This window comes from Euwallacea similis, unplaced genomic scaffold, assembly GCF_039881205.1.
Source record: "Euwallacea similis isolate ESF13 unplaced genomic scaffold, ESF131.1 scaffold_49, whole genome shotgun sequence".
NCBI lineage: Eukaryota > Metazoa > Arthropoda > Insecta > Coleoptera > Curculionidae > Euwallacea > Euwallacea similis.
The window spans coordinates 126,789-136,420 of NW_027098674.1; the positions used below are offsets into that span (position 1 = coordinate 126,789).

At 35.4% G+C, this 9,632-nt stretch overlaps 1 long non-coding RNA gene across 1 annotated transcript; it reads left to right on the forward strand.

The window, feature by feature from the left end:
- Window positions 1–6,257: 6,257 nt before the first annotated feature.
- On the forward strand, window positions 6,258–9,107 carry LOC136418946 (uncharacterized). The gene is made up of 3 exons (XR_010753010.1): window positions 6,258–6,364; window positions 8,657–8,864; window positions 8,979–9,107. It is a non-coding gene; the product is annotated as an uncharacterized lncRNA (long non-coding RNA).
- The last annotated feature ends 525 nt before the right edge of the window (window positions 9,108–9,632 follow it).

Below are 9,632 nucleotides of genomic sequence, written 5' to 3' on the forward strand. Positions count from 1 at the left end.
ATATGGCAACTGGCGTAAAGAGGATTTGGCATCGGCGTTATTGGCCCACAAAAATGGAGAGAAAGGACTTAACGAATATGGCAGAGTTTATAAAATTCCCAAAGCAACTTTTCTTCGACACCTGAAAAATTCTAATAAAGAAGTTAAAAATTCAAGAAAAATGTTTGTAAGAAGTTGCACTTTCAATGACGAATTGGAAGAGATGCTTTGTTTGCACATTCGGCGATTTTCTGATTGTTTCTTTGGATTTATAATTCAAGATGTCAGAAAACTAGCTTTCGATTTTGCTGAAAAAAATTATATTGTCAATTGTTTTAACAAAACAAAAAGATTAGCGGGTAAAAAGTGGTACTACCAATTCATGAAACGTCACTCACATCTTTCGTTACGTCAACCCCAATCCACGTCAATAAATTGTTTGAGAGGTTTCAACAAGGAAAATGTTAATCAATTTTTTGATATTTTGGAAAAACTGTGTGACGAGAATCAGATTGACGCTACGTCTATATTTAACACGGACGAATCAGGATTTTCCATTGTTGCTAAAAAACATCAAAAAATTATTACCACAAAAGGCTCCAAAGTTGTGGGAGCAGTGGCCAGTGGGAAACGTGGAGTAAATACCACTATTGTTTGTTGTGTTAATGCAGCAGGGCTTTACAATTTCCCCGATGATAATTTTCAAACGAAAAAGACACTGTCCAGAACTCTCAAATGGGACGCCTTTTGGTGGTATCGTGACAATCTCCGACTCAGGATACATTTCTTCAAAACTGTTTATAGATTGGCTGAAACATTTCATTGAAGTTGTGCACCCATCAAAAGAGAAAAAAATGATCCTACTTTTAGACGGCCACACTGTAATGTGCCGGATTGGAATAACTATACGCGAGTCAAAAATATAACACTTTATTAACTTCTCGATAATACAAGAGCGGGAGCGAGGCGTAAAGACCCTTTTATGTAAGTGTTTTGTGAAGATGAGTCTGAAGGTTTCTGCTGGACTATCTTTCTTAACTGCTTGACTGCCCTATTTATATACACGATATCTACGTGGACTTTAATAAAGTACATTAATAAGGGTAGTTTGAACCTTAAACAGTACTGAGACTTTGAGTCTCAGCTAATTACAATTTGATGGGTTAGTTAGACAAAGGAATTGTGTTTCTACGTAAATATACATTCTAATTAAGTTCTAATACTGTCCTTAGGTTTCCATGAGAAAATAGTACAAGAAATAATGTAAGAGATTAATACATATATGATATTATTACGTATGCGTAACCCGGGGTGCTTTACAACACGACGCATTGCAAAAATCTTAATGCTTTGAATTTGGCTACAGAAAATTGCGTAATAATGCTTCAGTTACTGGGCCATACTACGTACTGATTATAGCCGCTGGACCGTTCTCTTTTTAAACCACTTGGATCTTATTATAATCAGAAAGAATCAGACTTTCTTGTTTCCGAGGTATTCGAACAACCTCCTATTTTAGAAAATAAAAATACATTTGAAATGGACTGGTCTAGTGATGATGATGTGCCTTTGATTACATTTAAAAATCGTGAAAACTTGCAAAATGTTGAACTTGAATCTCTTCCTTCTACAAGTAAGGACTTAGTATGTGCCCCTTTACAGAAGATTGTTCCTCTACCAAAAAAGTCCTCTAGATTTGAGCACAATCAAAAACTAAAACAAGGTCGAAAAAGACGTAATGGCAGAGGAGGCGCACATGGGAGAGGGATTAAAAAAACTCTAGAACTCACTAATTCTGAGCACAAGGAATATTTGAAAGTTTCTGCTTAACAGAGAAAAAAAAATCTGATTGTAAGACCTAAATTAAGTATTTTTGTTCAAATTAATTAGTTTTTTGTTTGTGTTCTGAAATTTTCTGATGTTAATATACCTAGTTACTACGAGTACATTAAAATTTCATTCATTATTACGTGTTTTATATTTAAAACCGATTACAAAATCTAGGAGTTCAAATTAGGAACCTTAAGGTTTCTAATTTGAAAAGGTTGAAATTAGGCAACGAGTTGTTTAATTTCAACCTTTTGTAGACCTTTTGTCTTTAATTACTTGTGAAAAACCTATTAGCAAAAATAAGTTGATGAGCGGTCAGTTTTGTGATTAAAGGACCAATTAATAATCCAGACTATTTTATCGCGGAAAATTTTGATTATTTTGATAGTTATGGTCAATTAAGTTCAAAATGGTCCAAATTAGGCAACTTTACTCTACATACTTTTTTATTGGCTCAAATAATACAAAACATTTTAAATTGGTCTCCTGAAAAATAAGAAAATATTAGGTCGTGTAGTATGAAATGAGTAGATTCTCGAAATGCCACATTCAACTGCGAATAACTTCACTATAAATCTATATTTGGACTTGACTTTTTTTATGTGGAAAAGGCACATTCTTCTTCTTTCGATCAGAGTTTAAAGTGTTAAAAATTATTGAAAACTTTTATTTTTATAAAAATTTTTGTGCAGCCATGCAAAATAGTGAAATTCGTGTGTTAATGAAATATGAGTTCCGCCGTGGAACCACAACAGCTCAGACGGCTCGCAATATTAATGATGTGTTTGGTACTGAAGTCACTTCACAGCAAACAGTATCTCGTTGGTTCATGAAATTTCGTTCTGGTAATTTTGACCTAACAAATGAACCATGTGGACGACCTGAAACTCAAGTGGATAACGATTATCTGAAAGCCGTGGTGGAAGCGAATCCACGTCAAAGTGCAAGCGAATTATCGTTAATATTTAGTGTAACCAAAAAAACAATATTGACTCATTTGGCTGAAATTGGTAAGGTGGAAAAGCTGGACAAGTGAGTACCGCATGAATTGAGCGACATACAGAAAGAACGACGTCTCGAAACTTGTGTTTCTTTGTTGTGCCGGTATAATAACGATCCATTTTTGAATCGGATTGTTACTTGTGATGAGAAATGGTTCCTATATGACAATACCAGACGTTCATCGCAGTGGTTGGATCAAGATGAACCACCAAAACATTGTGCGAAAAAAAATCTTCATCAAAAGAAGCTTATGGTGTCCGTTTGGTGGTCCAACGCAGGTGTCATCCATCACAGCTTCATGAAACCTGGTGAATCGATTATGGCTGATGTCTACTGCCGACAACTGACCAAAATGATGAGGCAACTGACGGTTAAGCAGCCAAGATTAGTCAATCGAAGCGCACCGCTATTGTTGCACGACAACGCTCGGCCACACACCGCACAAGTCACCTTGGCCAAGCTACAGGAGTTGGAATTGGAAACTCTTCGTCATCCACCGTATTCACCCGACTTGGCATCCACTGATTACCACTTCTTTCAAAATTTGGATAACTTCTTGGTAGGGAAAACATTCAACTCCGACGAGGCTGTCAAAGCTGCCTTCCAAGAGTTTATCGACTCCCGGCCTGCAGGCTTTTACAGCAGGGGAATCAATGAACTTCCCGTTAAATGGCAGAAGTGTATTGATAATGGTGGTGCATATTTCGATTGACAATAAAAACATTTCATATGAAAAAAAATGACTAGTTTCAATTCAATTCTACTCATTTCATACTACACGACCTAATAATATAACAAAATAACTTAAATTTACCTTGTGCCACCTTAAATAGATCATTGATAAACCGCTCAAACAAGTTCGCTGCCGCCAAATCACAATCATGGTTAACGTAAATATCCACTACTGACTGGAAATCGCCACAAATCTTCGTCAAAGCCTGGATCACCATCGACCCACTTATGCTCAAACGACGAGTTTGATGTTTCTAAGATGCTCAGGAAAATTTCTTTGAAAAACACCTCAATATGCATCTTCAGGTGCAACTTGAAGTTGGAAAATAAGGCCAAAAATATGGCTAGAGGCAGCTCGAATACTGTGGAAATCGAACTGACACCATTCTTGCTCAGAGCCACGCAAAGGTACCGTTTTATCTCGGTGATGAACATTTCGTTTGACCGAAAAATCGGACCCACATTTTGTAATATCGACAAAAGCAGCTGCAAAGATAGAATTTTGGATCTGAGTTCGTGAGATTTTGGGTCTAAAGTGCCCTCAGAGAGCGGTGTCATAGATAGTTTGCATAAGGATCGGGATACTAGGATAGCATCTTTTTGAAGTATGTGAATGAATTTGACAGTAATTGCAGAATCGTTCTCACTGTTTGTTGTGGGGCTCCCCAGCGAGGAAATTCTGAAAAAAAGTACTTGAGTATTATAAATTTTTGTTGGATTTCTGGAAACTTTTTACCTGAAATGATTGAAGACGACACGCTCTTAGTTTCTTCTATAGAATTAACAGATATAGTAGATCTCGAGGTATTTAGCCTACTGTCCACATCCACAATAACGTCATCAATGATCCTGTCCAAAATTTCGACAGCTATTTTCGCAACCTCCTGAAAATGCTAATCCGCTACGCCATCTTTATTATTCTCAGAAGCATCACCGACTTTTTCTCCTTCTTCTATGTTTCCAGAGCCTTCTTTTGCGAATTTCGCCTCTCTATTAGTTATCACAAGGTTTATGGTAAATTCTGAAAAGCATATTGATAGAGACTTTTTTTCTTTACTTGAAACTTAAAACAATTACTTTCATCAGTGCGTGTCAGTGTATTGAAGTGCTCTCTCAGTATTTGCCAGATTTTGACCACTGCAAACAGATTCTACCCATGTTGTAATAAGGAATTTCCACTATTTTCTGAAAGAACATCCGAGGGTGTCCCGGATGAGTTAGTTCGTCTAGAGATACTTGACAGAGGGTTTTGACGAAATCTATTATGGCATCGCCATCGAGGCGGGTTAATCCAGTTTGCTGTCACCACAACACTTTGGAAACTAGTTTGACCTGAAAAATGAAATTTATACATTGAAGGATGGCACAGTGAGGTACATTATCAAAATTAGAGAGTACATGGCATTAAAAATGCTTCATCTCAATGTAATATTTACAGCAACAAAAGATTTACCTATTCAGTCCTTGTAACTAGGATCAGGGGATCTGTAACTTGACCCAAACAAAAATTCAGAACTGGCTCCCATACCAATAAGTTTCTTCAACTGCCTTATATTTTAATAGAAGACACAATGATTAAAGTTCATTATTGACTTGGTTAATTAGCTATAACCGTTTTCATGAGAATAAGAAACAATGTTAGAGAAGGAAATATAGTGGGAGACTCAGCGAGGCCTCCACCCTGAGACCAGTAAAAGGCCTTAGTATTTACTACACATTTTGTATAATTCAATCTCCCAAAAAAACTGTTTATAGGGAGTCTGGAACGGAAACGGAGTCCATCTTTAGTATAGAGACACTAACTGCTTCCCTATCATGTTTTTCCATTCTCAGTTTTTCTAAAGGTAATGGGTATGTCTCCCAAAGAAAACCTAAGATTCGCCATTCTATTTCATGTAAATAATTTTCGGGGATGCAACAAATTTGTTCAGTGGAGAAAAATGGATGCGCAGCTTCGCACATTCTGGAATATAACTTTTATTTTATTTTTGAAGTAAATAAATTTTTTTTAGAAGTTTTCTTTGAATGAAAACATAACTCTAATATCACAGCTTTGTATAATAATACTAAGGGTGATGCACTTGGTACTTTATCTTAAGAAAGCTTAGAATTATGGAGATATACCGAATCGAAGGAGCAGACCAGAAAGTGAAAGTTTCAGGGTGTCGTTTATTTTTTAAAGGCGAACGAACCTTTTCTGTACTTCCGGTACTGGATACCAGCCAAGTGCAATTTGAGTATGTGTCACTTATCGGTGCAGGTTCCGGAGTGAACAGCTTTCGAGTAAGGAATGCACCACAAGGTCGACGCACCTCAATTTGTAAACTGTATCGAATGACAAGCTTGCAAAGTATACCTGTCTCTTTTTATACAGTAGCAATAAAGGAGGGAACACATAGCCTGAATTATTCTTTCACATTGCCTTTCTAACACTAATGAAGTTAGATTTTATTTAAAATGTTTATGTTATAATTTCACAATTTTTCTGAGGAATTTTTCGTATCCAAAATGTTACAAAAGTCAAAAATGCGTATAGTACTTCGCACAGTAAACAGTGTCTTCCTTCAGAATCCTTTGCCCCTAACCGATGTAAACTGTCAAATATGTCTCCCCCTTCGCCTGCAAATCCGGTTTAGAAAGAGTTCCAAAGACAGTGTCTCCTCCCTATTTACCCCCATTCAAGTAAAGCCCAATCCTGATGATATTAACATGAGAGCAGAGCTCACTGACAATCTTAACAAGGCAGATTTGTTGAAAATTTTAAACAAGTTTTTCCAGAATCCCTCCATCGAGCACTCATTAGCAGAAAATGGATTAGACAGTGAATTCTTCTTCTTCGCTGTTGGATAATGCTTTCTTTCATAAGGCAAAATTTATGAAAGTATCATTTCCATCAGACACATAAATTATTTTTCGACTAATATGTTTGGTCTAATCCCTCCAGGGATATATACAGTGTGACCCACTTAAGAGCGGGACACCCCTGTAAAATTTTTATTTGTGGTTCGATTTTGATCATTTTTTTATATGTTGTAGGGCATCAAAAACTCTATTTTGTGACAAGTTCTTGTTACGCTCGCTTAAAATCTAAGGTCTACTTTGCCCCTTTCTTATGACGAAATTTTAAGAAAAGACATTAGGGAATTTTTTATTTTAAATTTAGCTTCAGTAATAACTTTAGAATTATTCAAAATGGCTGTATTTCAAATTTCGTTAAAAAATGTTTATCCATAAAAAAGTTGTAGAACAATTAAATTTTATTTAATTTAAATTAATTAATGATTCAATGTGAAAAAAAAATTGTAACGAAAAGAGATTTAATTCATTTTAAAAAACACTTGCTTCGATTAAGCTACCGTTCAACTGGATACATTTCTCGTATCTTCTTCTAGTATTACTCATTACTTTTCTGAGAGATAAGGGAGTAATTTCTTCACAGGCGCGTCTCAACCTTATGCATAGTTCTTCTCTATTTCTGGGGCGGTTTTTATATACTTTTTGCCCAAGAGTACCCCACAAAAAGAAATCTAAAGGGGTCAGGTCCGGTGATCTGGGTGGCCATTGTATTAATGGACTATTCCGTCCGATCCATTGATTGGGAAAGTTTGTATTTAGCCACTGCCGAACAATTTTCGCGTTATGTATAGGACTTCCATCAAGTTGAAAGTACATGTTACTTGTGTATAATAGTGGAAGATTGTCAATCGCATTGGATAATTCATTTCTCAATAGTTCTAAAAAACTTGCAGAATTCATATTGCCCTCAAGAAAAAATGGACCGATAAGTTTGTCATAGATTATTCCACACCAAACATTTACTTTTTGGGAATATTGACTTTTGCAGTTGATAATCCAGCGTGGATTTTCATGAGACCAAAATCTACAATTCTATGAAGAAACTATCCCGTTAGTAGTAAATGTAGCTTCGTCACTAAATAGAATACATTTTAGAAAATTGTTGTTATCTTGATACTCCCCTTGCGCCCACAAACAAAATTCCAATCTTCTGTTCTTGTCTCCTTCCTCCAAAGTATGCAGAAATTTTGGTTTAAATGGCTTAATTTTATTCTTTTTCAGGCATCGACGAATCTTTTCCCTCGGTACATTTAAATCTAAACTTGCTATTCTTAATGTAGCATGTGGGTTATTAGTAAAATAATTTAAAATTGCGATTTCTGTATCACCTTCATTTCTATTTCCAGGACGGTTGTTTTTTAACAAATATCTATCAACGGCTCCAGTTTCATTAAATGTACGATTTATTCGATTCACTGTACTTTTAGTAATCGGACGTCGATTAGGATATCTTGTGTTAAATATTCTAGTCACTTCCCTTACACTTCTGTCATTGTCACCAGAAAGACGCACTATTTCAATTTTTTCCCTTAAAGTTAATTGATTATTCATATCTGAACTTTTTCTTCAATCAAAAACAGTTAAATTTTCTTCTAAACCACCAAGAACTGGTTTATTTATTTACAAAAAGACAATTGCATTGTATTTAATGACAAGGATAAAACAAGTGACTTAACTATGTTTATTGGATCCGTACTCAGCCAACTTGACCAAAAATTATTACATCCAGATGGTTCAATAAATTTAAAATTGGATTGCTCTACAACTTTTTTATGGATAAACATTTTTTAACGAAATTTGAAATACAGCCATTTTGAATAATTCTAAAGTTATTACTGAAGCTAAATTTAAAATAAAAAATTCCCTAATGTCTTTTCTTAAAATTTCGTCATAAGAAAGGGGCAAAGTAGACCTTAGATTTTAAGCGAGCGTAACAAGAACTTGTCACAAAATAGAGTTTTTGATGCCCTACAACATATAAAAAAATGATCAAAATCGAACCACAAATAAAAATTTTACAGGGGTGTCCCGCTCTTAAGTGGGTCACACTGTATATAAACATACAGGTTCGATGAATGGGTGTCTGGAGTGATACTTGATAAATTCATTCCTTTTCTACGTCTTGATATAATAAGACACTCTTTTAAAATCTATCGGACCGCGCATATCAGAAAATAGAGAATCATTAGTAATTAGTGTGTTTTCTTTTATCCCCATAACCCAATATTCGCATTGGTGTAATATAGTTTCATTATAGATTACCTTCAACACCAAGCATATGTTAGTTTTCGAAGATATTGCCTAGAGGCATCAGATCTGCTTGTTGATTTACATGTAGTAGTAAGTGATATTCTACAGGGCGCACGGAATCATACCGACATTTTCCCTTATTTCTTGCGACATGCCAAACAAATGTTCCCACATTTGGAATGTATGGATGATTTGAAAAAGATCTCAGATCTGTGGTAACTAACGTTTGAGTTATTAGTCCTGCTAAGTTATGCAGGAGCATAATTTTCCATATTTGCTTTCAGTAAAACTGCTTTACTAAACTTTCCTTTATTGATTATTATGTACAGATCTCCTGCTAATTGGTACCCTGAAGTCAGATTTATAAACAGGAAAATTATCCTTCATGCAGGCCCCACCAACTTGGGCAAGACTTACCATGCCTTTGAATGCTTTATTGCAGCAAAATCGGGCGTTTATTGTGGGCCTTTAGAGCTATTAGCCTCAGAAGTTTCTAGCAAATGTAATGACAGAGTGTGTAAGTATTGAAGAATATCTCCGGTTTTTAGGGAACCTCATGTGACCTGGTCACAGAAGAAGAGAGAAAATTTGCAGATCCAGCTAAAAATTCCTCAGCCCACGTTTCTTGTGCAGTCGAAATGACCTTAGTAAACACTCCTTGTAAGTATGGGAATTTTGAATTGCCCTAATTTCCTACTTTTAACAGTTTTTGCTTCTACAGCTTGCCAGTTTACTTTCTTGTTTGCTTGTAAAAGTTTTATTTGAGATTCTGAAGTTGACATCTGAAGCAGAAAAAGTTGAGTTAAAAAAATTTCAACTTTGATGGTGCCTTGTAGTCTGAAAAATATCATTTTATTTCGTTGTCATGGTTGGTTCATCAAAATCTGCTCATAAATAACTGAGTTATAGCATTGCCTGTTATTATTATTATTATTTTTTGACAGCCTGTATATATAGGATGATTTCTTAGTTTATGAAATTTA